Below are 12506 nucleotides of genomic sequence, written 5' to 3' on the forward strand. Positions count from 1 at the left end.
CCTGTCCTGGAACTAGCTCTTGTAGACCAGGCTGGCCTCGAACTCATAGAGATCCGCCTGCCTCTGCCTCCTGAGTGCTGGGATTAAAGGCGTGTGCCACCACCGCCAGGCCATGAATAATTTTCTTGATACCAGTTACCAAAGTTTAATCAGGAGCAGATAAGCCTATAGACTTATAACCCCCAGTGAAATAGATACAGTCATTAAAACTCTCCCAGTTCCGCCCCCCTCAAGAAAGCCCAGGCTTTTTTTTTCTTTTCTAGACAGGGTTTTTCTGTGTATCTCTGGCTGTCCTGGAACTCACTCTGTAGACCAGGCTGGCCTCAAATTCAGAGATCCTCCTGCCTCTGCCTCCCTGAGTGCTGGAATTAAAGGCATGCACCACTACTGTCTGGCTAAGCCCGGGCTTTTTTTTAATGTAGGTTTTAGTGCAGAATTCTATCAGACTTTCAAAGAAGAGTTAATGCCGATAGTCCTCAGTTTATTCCACAAAATAGAAACAGAAGAAACATTGCCTTGTTCATCTTATGAGGCCACAGTTACCCTTTACCTAAAACATGTAACCCAACAAAGAGAATTTACAGAACAATTTCCCTTATGAACACAGATACAAAAATACTCAATAAAATAATTGCAAACCAAATCCAAGAACACATTAAAAAAGTCCACCATGATCAAGTAGGCTTCATCCCAGAGGTGCAGAGATGGTTCAACATATGTAAATCAACAAATTTGATTCACCGTATAAACTAAGTAAAAAAAAAAACCCACATTAGATACAGAATTTTTTTTTTTGATAAAATCCAATGTCCCTTCTTGATAGAAGTTCTGGAGAGAGTAGGGATATGAGGACCATACCTAAACATAATAATGGCAATTTACAGCAAGCCTATAGACAACATCAAATTAAATGAGAAAATCAAAACAATAAAATCAGAAACAAGACAAGATTGTCCATGTTCTCCATATCTATTCAGCTAGAGCAATGACAACTAAAGGAGACCAAGGTGAACAAATTGGAAAGGGAGAAGTCAAAGTATCTTTATTTGCAGGTGATATGATAGTATACATAAGTGACCCTAAAAATTCCTACAGCTGATAAGCATTCTCAGCAAAATAGCTGGATACAAGATTAACTAAAAAATAAATAACATTAAAAAATCAGTAGTCCTCCTGTATACAAATGACAAATGTACTGAGAAAGAATCACAATATCCTCAAAAAATACAAAATATCTTGAGGTAACTCTAACCAAGCAAGTAAAGGACATGTATGATAAAAACTTTAAGTCTTAGGACATGTATGATAAAAACTTCAAGTCTTTGAAGAAAGAAATTGATGAAGATACCAGAATATGAAAAGATCTCCCATGCTCATAGATTAACATAGTAAAACTGACATCCTACCAAAAGCAATCTACAGAGTCAATGCAATCCCCATCAAAATTCCAACACAATTCTTTATAGACTTTGACAGTGCAATTCTAAACACCATATATAAAAACAAAAACCCAGGATATATAAAACAATCTTGAACAATAAAAGAACTGCTGGAGGTCACATAATTCCCTATTTCAAGTTATGCTACAGAGCTACAGTAATAAAAACAGCAAGATATTGGAATTAAAAACAGACACATTGATCAGTGGAATCAAAGGCCAGACATAAATCCACACTCCTATGAACACCTGATTTTGATAAGGAAGCCAGAAATATACACATTGGAAAAAAGACAGCATCGTCAACAAATGGTTTTGGGCAAAGTGGATGTTTGCATATCGAAGAATGCAAATAGATCCATATCTATCACCCTGCACAAAACTCAAGTCCAAGTGGATCAAAGACCTCAACATAAACCAGACACACTGAATCTGATAGAAGAGAAAGTGGGGAATTGCCTTGAGATCATTGGCACAGAAGATGACTTCCTGAGCAGAACACTGATAGTGCTGGCACTAAGCTCAACAGTTAACAAATAGGACCTCACAAAACAGAAGCTTCTCTAAAGGAAAGGACACCGTTAATTGGACAAAGCAGAAACCTACAGAATAGGAAAATATTTTTTTTTACCAACTCCACATTCAATAGAGGATTATTATCCAAAATATAAAGAACTCAACAAACGACATATCAGAAAAACAAAGAATACAATTTTAAAAATAGGGTACAGATCTAAACAGATTCTCAACAGAGGAAACTCAAATGACTGAGGAGCACTTAAAGCAATGCTCATTATCCTTAGCCATCAGAGAAATGTAAATCAAAACGACTTTGAGATTCTATCTTACACCCATCAGAGTGGCTAAAATCACATTGGCCAGGATGTGGAGTAAAGGGAACACTCATCCATTGCTGGTGGAAGTGCAAACTTGTATAGCCACTATGGAAATCAATATGGCGATTCCTTAGACTAGGTTGGGAATCAATCTACCTCAAAATCCAGGTCTATCACTCTGGGACATATGCCGAAAGGATGCTCTGCCATACTACAAGGATACTTGCTCCACCACATTCATTATGGTTTTATTCATAATAGCCAGGAACTGGAAACAGCCTAGATGTTCCTCAACAGAAGAATGGATTTTTAAAAATGTGGTACATTTGCACAATATTATTCAGCTATAATTTTAATTTACATCATGAAATTTGTAGGCAAATGGATAGACCTAGAAAAAAAAATCATCCTAAGTGAGGTAACTCAGACTTAGAAAGTTAATTAGTGTATATATTCACTTACAAGTGGATATCAGCCTTTATGTAAATGGTAACCAAGCTACAATCTGTATACCCAGAGAGATTAGATAAAGAGAAGGTGGTCTAGGGGGATACATCGGTCTCTCTGAGAGGAGGAAGTAGAATAGATCTCACTGGTGGACTGGGGGCAGGTGGGAATGGCAGTGGGGGAGTAGGGTCAGCTGATGGGGAGATAGGGTGGAGAGATAGGCTGGGAATGGGGGGCATTTGGGGAGTAGTGTGGAAACCCAGCACAGTGGAAACTTCCTGGAATGTATGAAGGTGATCCTAGTGAGGACTCCTAGCAGTGTGGGATATGGAGTCTCAACTGGCCATCTCTTGTTGCCAGGCAAGGTTCCCAGTGGCAGGACTGGGATACATTCAATTGACTTTTTGGTCAAGGGGATCCCATGGAAATTCCTAAACAAGCTAGGCGTTGTTGTTAAGACAAAGGGTTGTTCTCTGAAAACTGACAGCAGGGGCCCCATTGCTGAGGACAATAACCACACAACTCATGAACATGGAAAAAGTCAAGCTGGTATCCACCTGGAACCTTCATCCCTATGTTTGAGCCTGTTTGGTTTGGGAAGGTACTCTGCAAGCTACCAAAAGGGAAACATTGACACCAACCAAAGAGGAGGAAGAGGAGGAAGAGGAGGAGGAGGAGAAGAAGAACAAGAACAATAACAACAACAACTAGGTAGGGAAAGTTAGGCTGAATACTGGGAGAAAGAAGACGGAGTCAGGAGAAGCTATGTATCCCACCTGAGACAGAGGTTGGAACTTTACCCGGTAAGCCACAGCCACTTGGCAGTACATAGATTAATGGAGATGGGTTAACCTAATATATGAGTTAGCTAGAAATACACTTAAGCTATTGCAAATAATATGGTTCTGTGTGATTATTTTGGGGCTAAGCAGCTGGGAACAAACAAGCGGCCCCCTATAACAGGACTCCTAACCATGAGACTCAGACTCTAGTGACTGCTCTTGGGACTCTTGTTCTTCTCTTGGGTTGCTGTGTCCAACTTTGACATGATAGTTTTGCTTCATCTTATTACATTCTATGTTGTCATGTTCTGCCGTTGTTTCTTGGAAGCCTGTTCTTTTCTAATGAGAGACAGAAAGGAGGGGACGTGGGGAGGAGCTAGAAGGAGTGGAGGGAGGGGAAACTATAATCAGGATATATTGTATGAGAAAAGAATCTACTTTTGCCAAGCAGTGGTGGCACACACCTTTGATCCCAGAGGTAGAGGCAGGTGGATCTCTGTGAGTTTGAGGCCAGCCTGATCTAGAAAGCTAGTTCTAGGACAGCCAAAGGCTTCACAAATCCTGTCTCAAAAGACAAGCAAACAAAAAGAATGAAAGAAAGAAAAGAAAACAAAAGAAAAGAAAAAAAAAGACCTCATGCTCTTGCCTAGGACTTGAATTCAGTTCCCAGCACCCATGTCAAGTGGCTCACGACTGCCCTTGCTGCAGCTCCAGGGTATGCTGTGACCTCTTCTGGCCTCCCCAGACACCCATATGCACATAGCAAATACCTACAAAGATGCACATATACATGCAATTAAAAAAGAATGACTATAGATTAAATACCTTCCTTATCTCAATATAAATTTATTTATCAACGATTGCTATGTGACAGTTTTGTAAATTCTCAGGTATCTGGTTTTTTTGGGGGGGGTTTTTCGAGACAGGGTTTCTCTGTGGTTTTGGAGCTTGTCCTGGAACTAGCCCTTGTAGACCAGGCTGGCCTCAAACTCACAGAGATCCGCCTGCCTCTGCCTCCCAAGTGCTGGGATTAAAGGCGTGCGCCACCACCGCCCGGCTTCAGGTATCTGTTTTTTAGCAGTTCTCTGGTAATCCAATAGTTGATTCTCAAGTCAGGAGATTTAAAGGAAGAATTTGGTTTTTCCTTTGTTTGTTTTTTTGAGACAGGGTCTCTCTACGTAGCCCTGGCTGTCCTGGAATTCACTATGTAAACCAAGCTGGCCTCAAAACCACCGAGATTGACTTGCCCATCCCCCGCCCCCTACTGCCTGGTGCTGGGATTAAAGGTGTGCACCCCCTGTCCCTCTTCCTTCCCTTCCTCCAGTCCTCCCTCCTTCTCTGTGTGTGTATATTTAGATAATATATACACTCTCAGACACATGTATATACAGATTGTACCTTGGAGGAAGAAAAGACATGGTGGTCACTGAGTCAGCAGGCAGAGGGAAGATTGGAATCTCACATTGTGCTTCTCTCATGCACAAACAGGCCCCATTTTCCCAGGATTTCTCTCTTACAGGACACTTGGCTTGGATATGTAGGTACCTCATTACATGGTCAATGGTAGAGATCCGCTTAAAGTAAAACTTTGTCATCTCTAAGGGTCAAGAACAAATTACTTAAGGATGTTTATTATTTAGTACTCATATATTATAATCAGTTGAACTCACATTTGTGTGTGTGTGTTTGAGGGGGGAGGGAGGAAAGGGTCCATGTTGTAACCTAGGACAACCTTGGGTTTCTGAATCCCTTCAGTATGGGATTATATGAGTGTGCCACCATGCCCAGTTTATGTGTTGCTGGGGTTGGAACCCAGGACTTCATAAATGCTGGAAAACACTCTACTGGGAGCAACGCCCCCAGTCCCAGTTACCTTGGTTAGTGTGAGAACGTGTCTCACTGTATAGCCCAAGCTGGCTTGGAGCCTCAGCCTCCAGGGCTAGGAAGACCGCTGTGCGTTTCCACGCTTGGCTTGGTTATTAATTATTTGTTTGTCTATGTGTATTTATGGTTTTGAGGGAACTGAGGAATTGAAACAAGGACATCAAGTGCTCTAAGAGCATACATTAGAACTAAGCTTCAGTTGCACACTAACCTCCACCCCCCCCCCCCTTTCTGTCACAGGGTCATGTTCTATAGTCCAGGCTGGCCTTGAACTCACCATCCTCCTGCCGCAGCCTCCCAAGCGCTGGGACTATAGGTGTACCATACCAGGGTTAATACTATTGATACATGTTTGGTAGCACATTGAATTTCCCATGACCTCTTGCATACTTCAGTTTCTGTCTGGCTACAAGAACTGTTCCTCCAGGAGAACTAGATCACTCAAGAAAAGCTTCATCTGTCTCGTCTAAATTGCACCAAAGGGGCTTGGAAGTGAGGGAAGCTTCAGAGTTGTCTGCTAAGCTGCTGTGAGACTCACTGACATCAATGAAGGAAGCAGACTGTAGAAGCAGGGTTTGTATAATAGATACTTAAATATTAAGGGCAAAACCTTTTCCTCTGTGGTAAAGAAATGGGAAGATAAACGTGCTTGTGATGGCTACTTATTTATTTATTTTTTGTTTTGTTTGTTTGTTTGTTTAATTTTGAGACAGGGTTTCTCTGTAGCTTTGGAACCTGCCCTGGAACTCGCTCTGTAAACCAGGCTGGCCTCAAACTCGCAGAGATCCACTTGCCTCTGCCTCCCGAGTACTGGGATTAAAAGTGTGTGCCACCACTGCCCGACTTTGTGATGGCTATTCTTGGTTGTCAACTTGCCAACATTAGAATGAACTAAAATCTGAAGATGAAGGGCACACTGTTGGAGGAGGCCGCTTGTTCTTCCCAGCTTCCCGGCTAGCTGAGAACCGAAATAATCACAGAAGCCATATTATTTAAATCACCATTACCTATAGCTTCTTATTGGCTAACTCTTACATATTAATTTAACCCATCTCCATTAATCTGTGCATCACCACCAGGTCATGGCCTACCAGCAAAGTTCCAGCATCTGTCTCTAGCGGCTCCATGGCGTCTCCCTGACTCTGCCCTTCTTTCTCCCAGCACACATACTAGCTTTCCCCGCCTACTTCTGTTCTTCCCTGCCATGTGCTCAAAGTAGTTCTTTATTCATTAACCAATAAAAGCAACACACAGACAGAAGGACCATCCACACCAGCACACCAGTGAGGGATTTGTCTTAATTAAACCTTTTGATGCGGGAAGACCCAACTTTAATCTGGATCTTTCCATGTGGGAAGATCCACGTTTAATCTGGGCCACACCTTCTGGTGGCGGCCTCTACAAAGGACGTGGAAGGACGAAGCTTCTGCTCTTTGCCTGCTTGCCCTTGCTCTTGATGGCAGCTTCATTCTCACTCGCCATCAAGTGAAAACGTCACACCTACTTCTTCAGGATCCCAGCAAATACTGAAGATAAGCTGAGACACCCACCCTAACAGACTGTGTAACTGCTAGATCCTTGGACCTTCTGTTGGATAGTCATTACTGGACCAGCCGGGCCTCAGCTTGTACAGTACTCTAATTGTATACGTACGTACAATGTATTATATGAATATATATGAATCATTATACATTACTTATATGAATATATGTGTAAATATTTATTCAGGATGATGAATTCAGGGTTGTGGGATTAACAGAGATTTGAAAGTTGCTCTAAGAGACTGCTCTTAAGAGTTTCCAAAGCAAATCTCCAAAGTTCTATGAATGTAGCTGGGAAGGAGTTAATGGAATGGTGTCATTCCTGCGGGAGGAAATACTGGCTGGTACTAATGTCCTTGTCTGGGCACACAGGTGACACTGTCCTAGGGGGTTCTAATGGAAATCAGAATACAGTGTGCATGACTAGGGGTGTGTACCAGGACCAAGTGTAGCTCTTAACTGAGCTAGAAGATGTCCCAGACAAGAGGAACTGTAGACATTCAAGTTTGAGATCTTTTTTCCCCCTCTTTTTACATTTCCTTTGTGACAGATTGGATGGTGTGCACATAAACAAAGCATATGATGTAGCTTTTCCTTCTCACTGAGTCCTGGCTGCAGCTTGTGGTGGCCATTTTTTCTAATCAGAAGTACAGCTGTTTTTTGTTTGGTTTGGTTTTGAGACAGGATTTCTCTCTGTACCCCTAGCTGTCCTGGAACTCACTCTGTAGACCAGGCTGACCTCAAACTCACAAGATTCACGTGCTTCTGCCTCCCAAGTGCTGGATTAAAGGCGTGTGCCACCATGGCCCAGTTAGAAGTACAGTTTTCTTTTCTAATTTATTTATTATTTTTATTTGTGTTGGTGCTTTGCCTGCCTGTATGTCTGTGCGAGGGTGTCAGAGCCTGGAGTTACAGACAGCTGTTAGCACTTGCACAAGCCTGGTCACCTGAGTTTGATCTCCAGCCCTCACAGAGGAAGAGAGAACCAGCTCCCAGGAATTATTCTCTGACCTCCTCGTGTTCAGTGTGCACGCATACATGCATTACACACACATATATAAAATTAGAACTCACTTATTTTACTGTGTTGCAGGGGAGATGAACCATTATTCTGTGGTATAAAACATACCTGGTATTTAAGGCCAGCACACCAATCACACTTGTAACATGTTTTCTCTCTTGGCACTGAGGCGGGATTAGGCAAACTTGCGCTGGCAATAAGGAAAGAAGATCCAGAAGTATGCCAAACGCTCTGCCAGATCCCTGGAATGATTTTATTTATTGGGGTCAGAGCACGGCACTCCCATGGAGGTCAGAGGACAGCTTGGGGGAGTTAGTTCTCTCCTTCCACCATGTGGGTGCAGAGGTTTGAGCTGAAGCTTGGCAGGCAAGCTCCTGTTCTTGGCTGAGCCATCTTGCTGACCCTCCAGATTCTTGGTCTACTCGGCATCTGTTCCCGTACCGTTCTTCCCATGTGCGTTGTCAGATTTATCTTGCTGTACCTTCTCCTGAAGTTTTTTTTTTTTTTTTATAGAGCTGTCGAAAGAAAATGAATGGTTTGTATCACTACCTCACAACTTAGACTAACTGAGAAACAGAACACCTGATTTGAGGCCCGTCCTGAGGTGGCTGTTTGATAGGCTCTCGTGATTAGAAAGGGAATAGGGAAAATGTGTGAACATAGTATCTGGGCTGTGTGGGAGGCGCAGAGGGAGGCACAGGGGTCAGGACACTCCTTCACTTTAACCTCACATGGAAGAAAAAGCATTATAACTTGGTCTCCATGATATCGCTAAGACCCCCGGAAACGTGTGTGTTTTTCTGCTGAATGCTGCCTCTTCCCTCTGTCTGCTAAGGCTTGGATTGGAGGAAGAGGAAGAGAAGGAAAAGCTGGACATGGCTCTTCACACCTGTAATCCCAGTGGTCCGACGCCTGGGGTAGGACTGAGTAGGAAACCAGGCTGGGCTGCATGGGGAGACCATGTCTCATTCACAGCTTCATAAGTAGTTATGATTTAGTTTTGTTTTTTCTTTTGTGTACCTTCAGAGCGCCTTGAGTACAGGAGAAAATAAATAGTTGAAAGTAAGGCTTTGTTCTTGACTAGAAAAGGGCACTGGGAACAGAGGCCTTGCTATTCTGGGGTGACTCTGGGGTCAGGTAGTGGCAATAGTGCAAGGAGGACCCCGTTTCCCTTTGAGTGTGTACTCAAAGTGTGCCTGAAGAAATAGCATTTATTAACAAGAATATAGCTTAACCCACTAGGGAAACTTGTATTCAGTGCGAGTAAATGACCAGACTGCTCCATCCTCATGTCCCCTGTGTAGAAGCTGGCCCTTTTGACTGCCAAGGACAGTCAAAATCTCGTATCATTTATTTGTTATGCAAAATCCTAGTGGAAAATTATTAAATGTCTCAGTATTTTAATACTCAATACGGTCATCATCTTTGTGGAGGTGCTGTGTTCAAACCCCACCTCAGGCCGACCCTGTCTCCTGCCTTGTTCATCTTTGTGTAATAACTAGAGACCTGTGGCTTGTCCTGGAGTTTCTGTGTTCATTGAGTGAGTGGGGGCAGCTGTGTTTCTTGTCTCCCACAGGCCTTTCCTAAGAGGCCCAACCTCTTACCCAGAGGGAAGTCCGATTTGTCTGTCTCCACATAGCTACAGTATGAGGACTTTAGTAACTTTAAGCCGGTTTCACCCACATACTGTAGATGGCCAGGCCTTGGGGAACATGTTTTCCCCTCCTTCCTTTCTGTACTTTCCCGCCTAGGAAATAATTAAGCTGGCAGTACAAACTCATAGCTTGGAGCGCTGAAATCTCTTCTGAACATACCTAGAAGAGCCACCAGGATGGTGACCAGCATCCCGCAGGCCTTTACTTGCAGGAAGTCTGAACTGGGCGTGCTGTCAATATGGTCCTGCCTTTGTCTCGGTCTTATCTCAGTGTGGTTCCCTGTTCCAGGTTCAAAAGAGAATCACAGATCAGGAGAGGGGATCAGAGCTCAGGACTTCCTTTTGTTGCTTTTCCCACGTGATCTCAAAGAATGCCTGGCAGCATAATCCACTTCCTGAATAAACAGTTTTGATATCTGCGGGCTGTGGTGATAGGCTTAAGCTGAGCAAATAAATACAGAACCTAGCCTTCAGCAGGTACAGAGACAAGTCAACCTCGGAGGAGCTCTAGAGTTTTTTGTTGTTGTTGTTTTTTTTTTTTTTTTTTTTGGTTTTTCGAGACAGGGTTTTTCTGTGGTTTTGAAGCCTGTGCTGGAACTCGCTCTGTAGACCAGGCTGGTCTCGAACTCACAGAGATCCACCTGCCTCTGCCTCCCGAGTGCTGGGATTAAAGGCGTGCACCACCACGGCCCAGGAAGGGAAAACAGCTCACCTTGGACTTGGGTTTCCTCAATTGTGTTCATTATAAACAGTCTTCTATAATAGAGTAATTTAGCATAAGTTAAAATTTTGGGCTGAGCCAGTGGACCTCTGTGAGTTCAAGGCTAGCCTGGTCTACATAGCGAGTTCCAGGACAGGTTCCAAAGCTATATAATATGAGAAACCTTGTCTGAAAAAACCAAAATAAATAAATAAGAACCTTGGTCGCGGGAATAGAGTTGGAGCATCTATCGCTGCCCCTCTGAGTGAGCGCTGAGAACATCTTGTCACAGGACAACAAAACCTCCCGAAAGTCTGTGGAGACGATCACCAGCAGAATGCCTGGTGCATGCTAGCACTCAGTACACGGAGGGCACTGTTTATTAGTGCCGCCTGTTGCCTGTCTGCTCTTACCTTCCAGAAGGACCTTATTTCATATGTGCTGAGTGCCTACACAGCCTTCCCTGTCACTCAATTAGAAATACTGGGGCTCATTGGGGAACTGTGAACACCGAGTTATAAGGAGCAAGGACAGTTGCACCCCATTCTTTTGTCCAGCGCTGGGCATTGTGCTCAGGATGCACAGGGAGTGTCCATCAAATGAATGAAGAGGAGGCAGGAGAATAGCCACTTTCGCAGTGTAACTGGAGCAGAGGGGCCAGATAAATACAATGAAATTGCCTGGAGCAGTGGGTCTCAGCCTTCCTAATGTTGCGACCCTTCAATTGTGACCCCCAGCCATAAGATTATTTCATTGCTACTTCACAACTGTAATTTTGTTACTGTTATGAATCAGAATGTAAATATCTGATGTGCAGGATACCTGATATCCAACCCAAAGGGGTTGTGACCCACAGGTTGAGAACTGATGAGCTAGCACCTCATATAAGCTAACATGATTTAGACATTGTAGACACTAAGAAGCCTTTAATTCTCTGAGTGACAGCATAGAACATACACGCTAACTTTCTAGCTAAGTCTGTGGCAATCTCAAGTGAACTGGGACAATACAGGGTTGGTGGTGTTGTTCCTTTTGGGAACTACAGCTCCCAACATTCCCCTGGACTACGGATAATGAACACACAGGACATTTCTCCCTGACGCCCTTGCATTTCCCGTTAAAAGCGGGGGTTGCCATGAGCCCCCTCTCTTCTTCCCCTCTCTCCTTTCGTCTCTGCACACCCGTACCTTACTTGTTGTTACCCCTCCCCCATTAAAGTGCACCCACGTGGGACTGCCGCATGTTCGTGTCTCCTTCCTAACCCCGCACCACGGTGTGTCTCGCGTAATGTCTCCACTCTCTAACCCCGCAGACAAGAAAGGCAGAAACAAGAATAACAGGTGGCCCATTTGTTGAACAATAGGTCCTGTAGCAAGTGTGAGAGAGGAAATGTTGGCAATCTCAACTTGTTAAAGTTGAGAGGAATGTTTTAACTGTGATGTGAGAGAAACTTGGGAAGCACTTAAAAAGAAACTAGTAAACACGGAAACTTGTAGTAACTTACTAGATGGGTAAAGAAAAAGAGGAACCAGGACTTTGACCGAGAGTCATGGACAGATGCTAGTCTCAAGAAGACAAGTTTGGGGAGATGGGGTGCTGCCAGGAAGTGGTCCAGCTGAGAGTGGGGTGTTTGGTTAAAGCGTTGGAAAGGAGGTAGAGCTGGAGAAGGTGACTTGGGGATCAAGTGCAGGTCTAAACCAGGGTAGATGCAAACTCGGGGGAGGGAGGGAAGTTAGAGGAGGTGAGGACTTAGGTTTGATGATGGGAGAAGAAAATAGAGGCAAAGTAAATGAGAAATTAAACAAGTCAGAGAACACTCACAGAAGCTGGGGGAGAGGATTTTGGTGGAAGAAAGAATAGTTAGAAGTGCCAAGTGACAGGACATTTTGGTAGCAGCAAGCAAGGAAAGAAGAAAATATAGATGTAACTGAAGAGAAGTGGACCATTTGAATGATTAGTAACCATAGAAGAGAATAGGAATGTTTATTAAAAGGCCCTGCCTCTCAGATTTTTTATTTACTGTGGGTGGAGGGCTAAGATAATGTTTATTTGTGTGTTTGCTGACATGGTATAGCTATGTAGCCCAGGCCCAAAACTTACGATCAGTCTTTGTTTTCCTGAGTGCTGAGATTATAGGTATGCGCCACCATGCTGGATTGGTGGGTTCTTTAAAAAAATTGTATGAGGCTGGCATGTGGCTCAG

Source organism: Microtus ochrogaster, chromosome 21 (genome assembly GCF_000317375.1).
Source record: "Microtus ochrogaster isolate Prairie Vole_2 chromosome 21, MicOch1.0, whole genome shotgun sequence".
Taxonomy (NCBI): Eukaryota; Metazoa; Chordata; class Mammalia; order Rodentia; family Cricetidae; genus Microtus; species Microtus ochrogaster.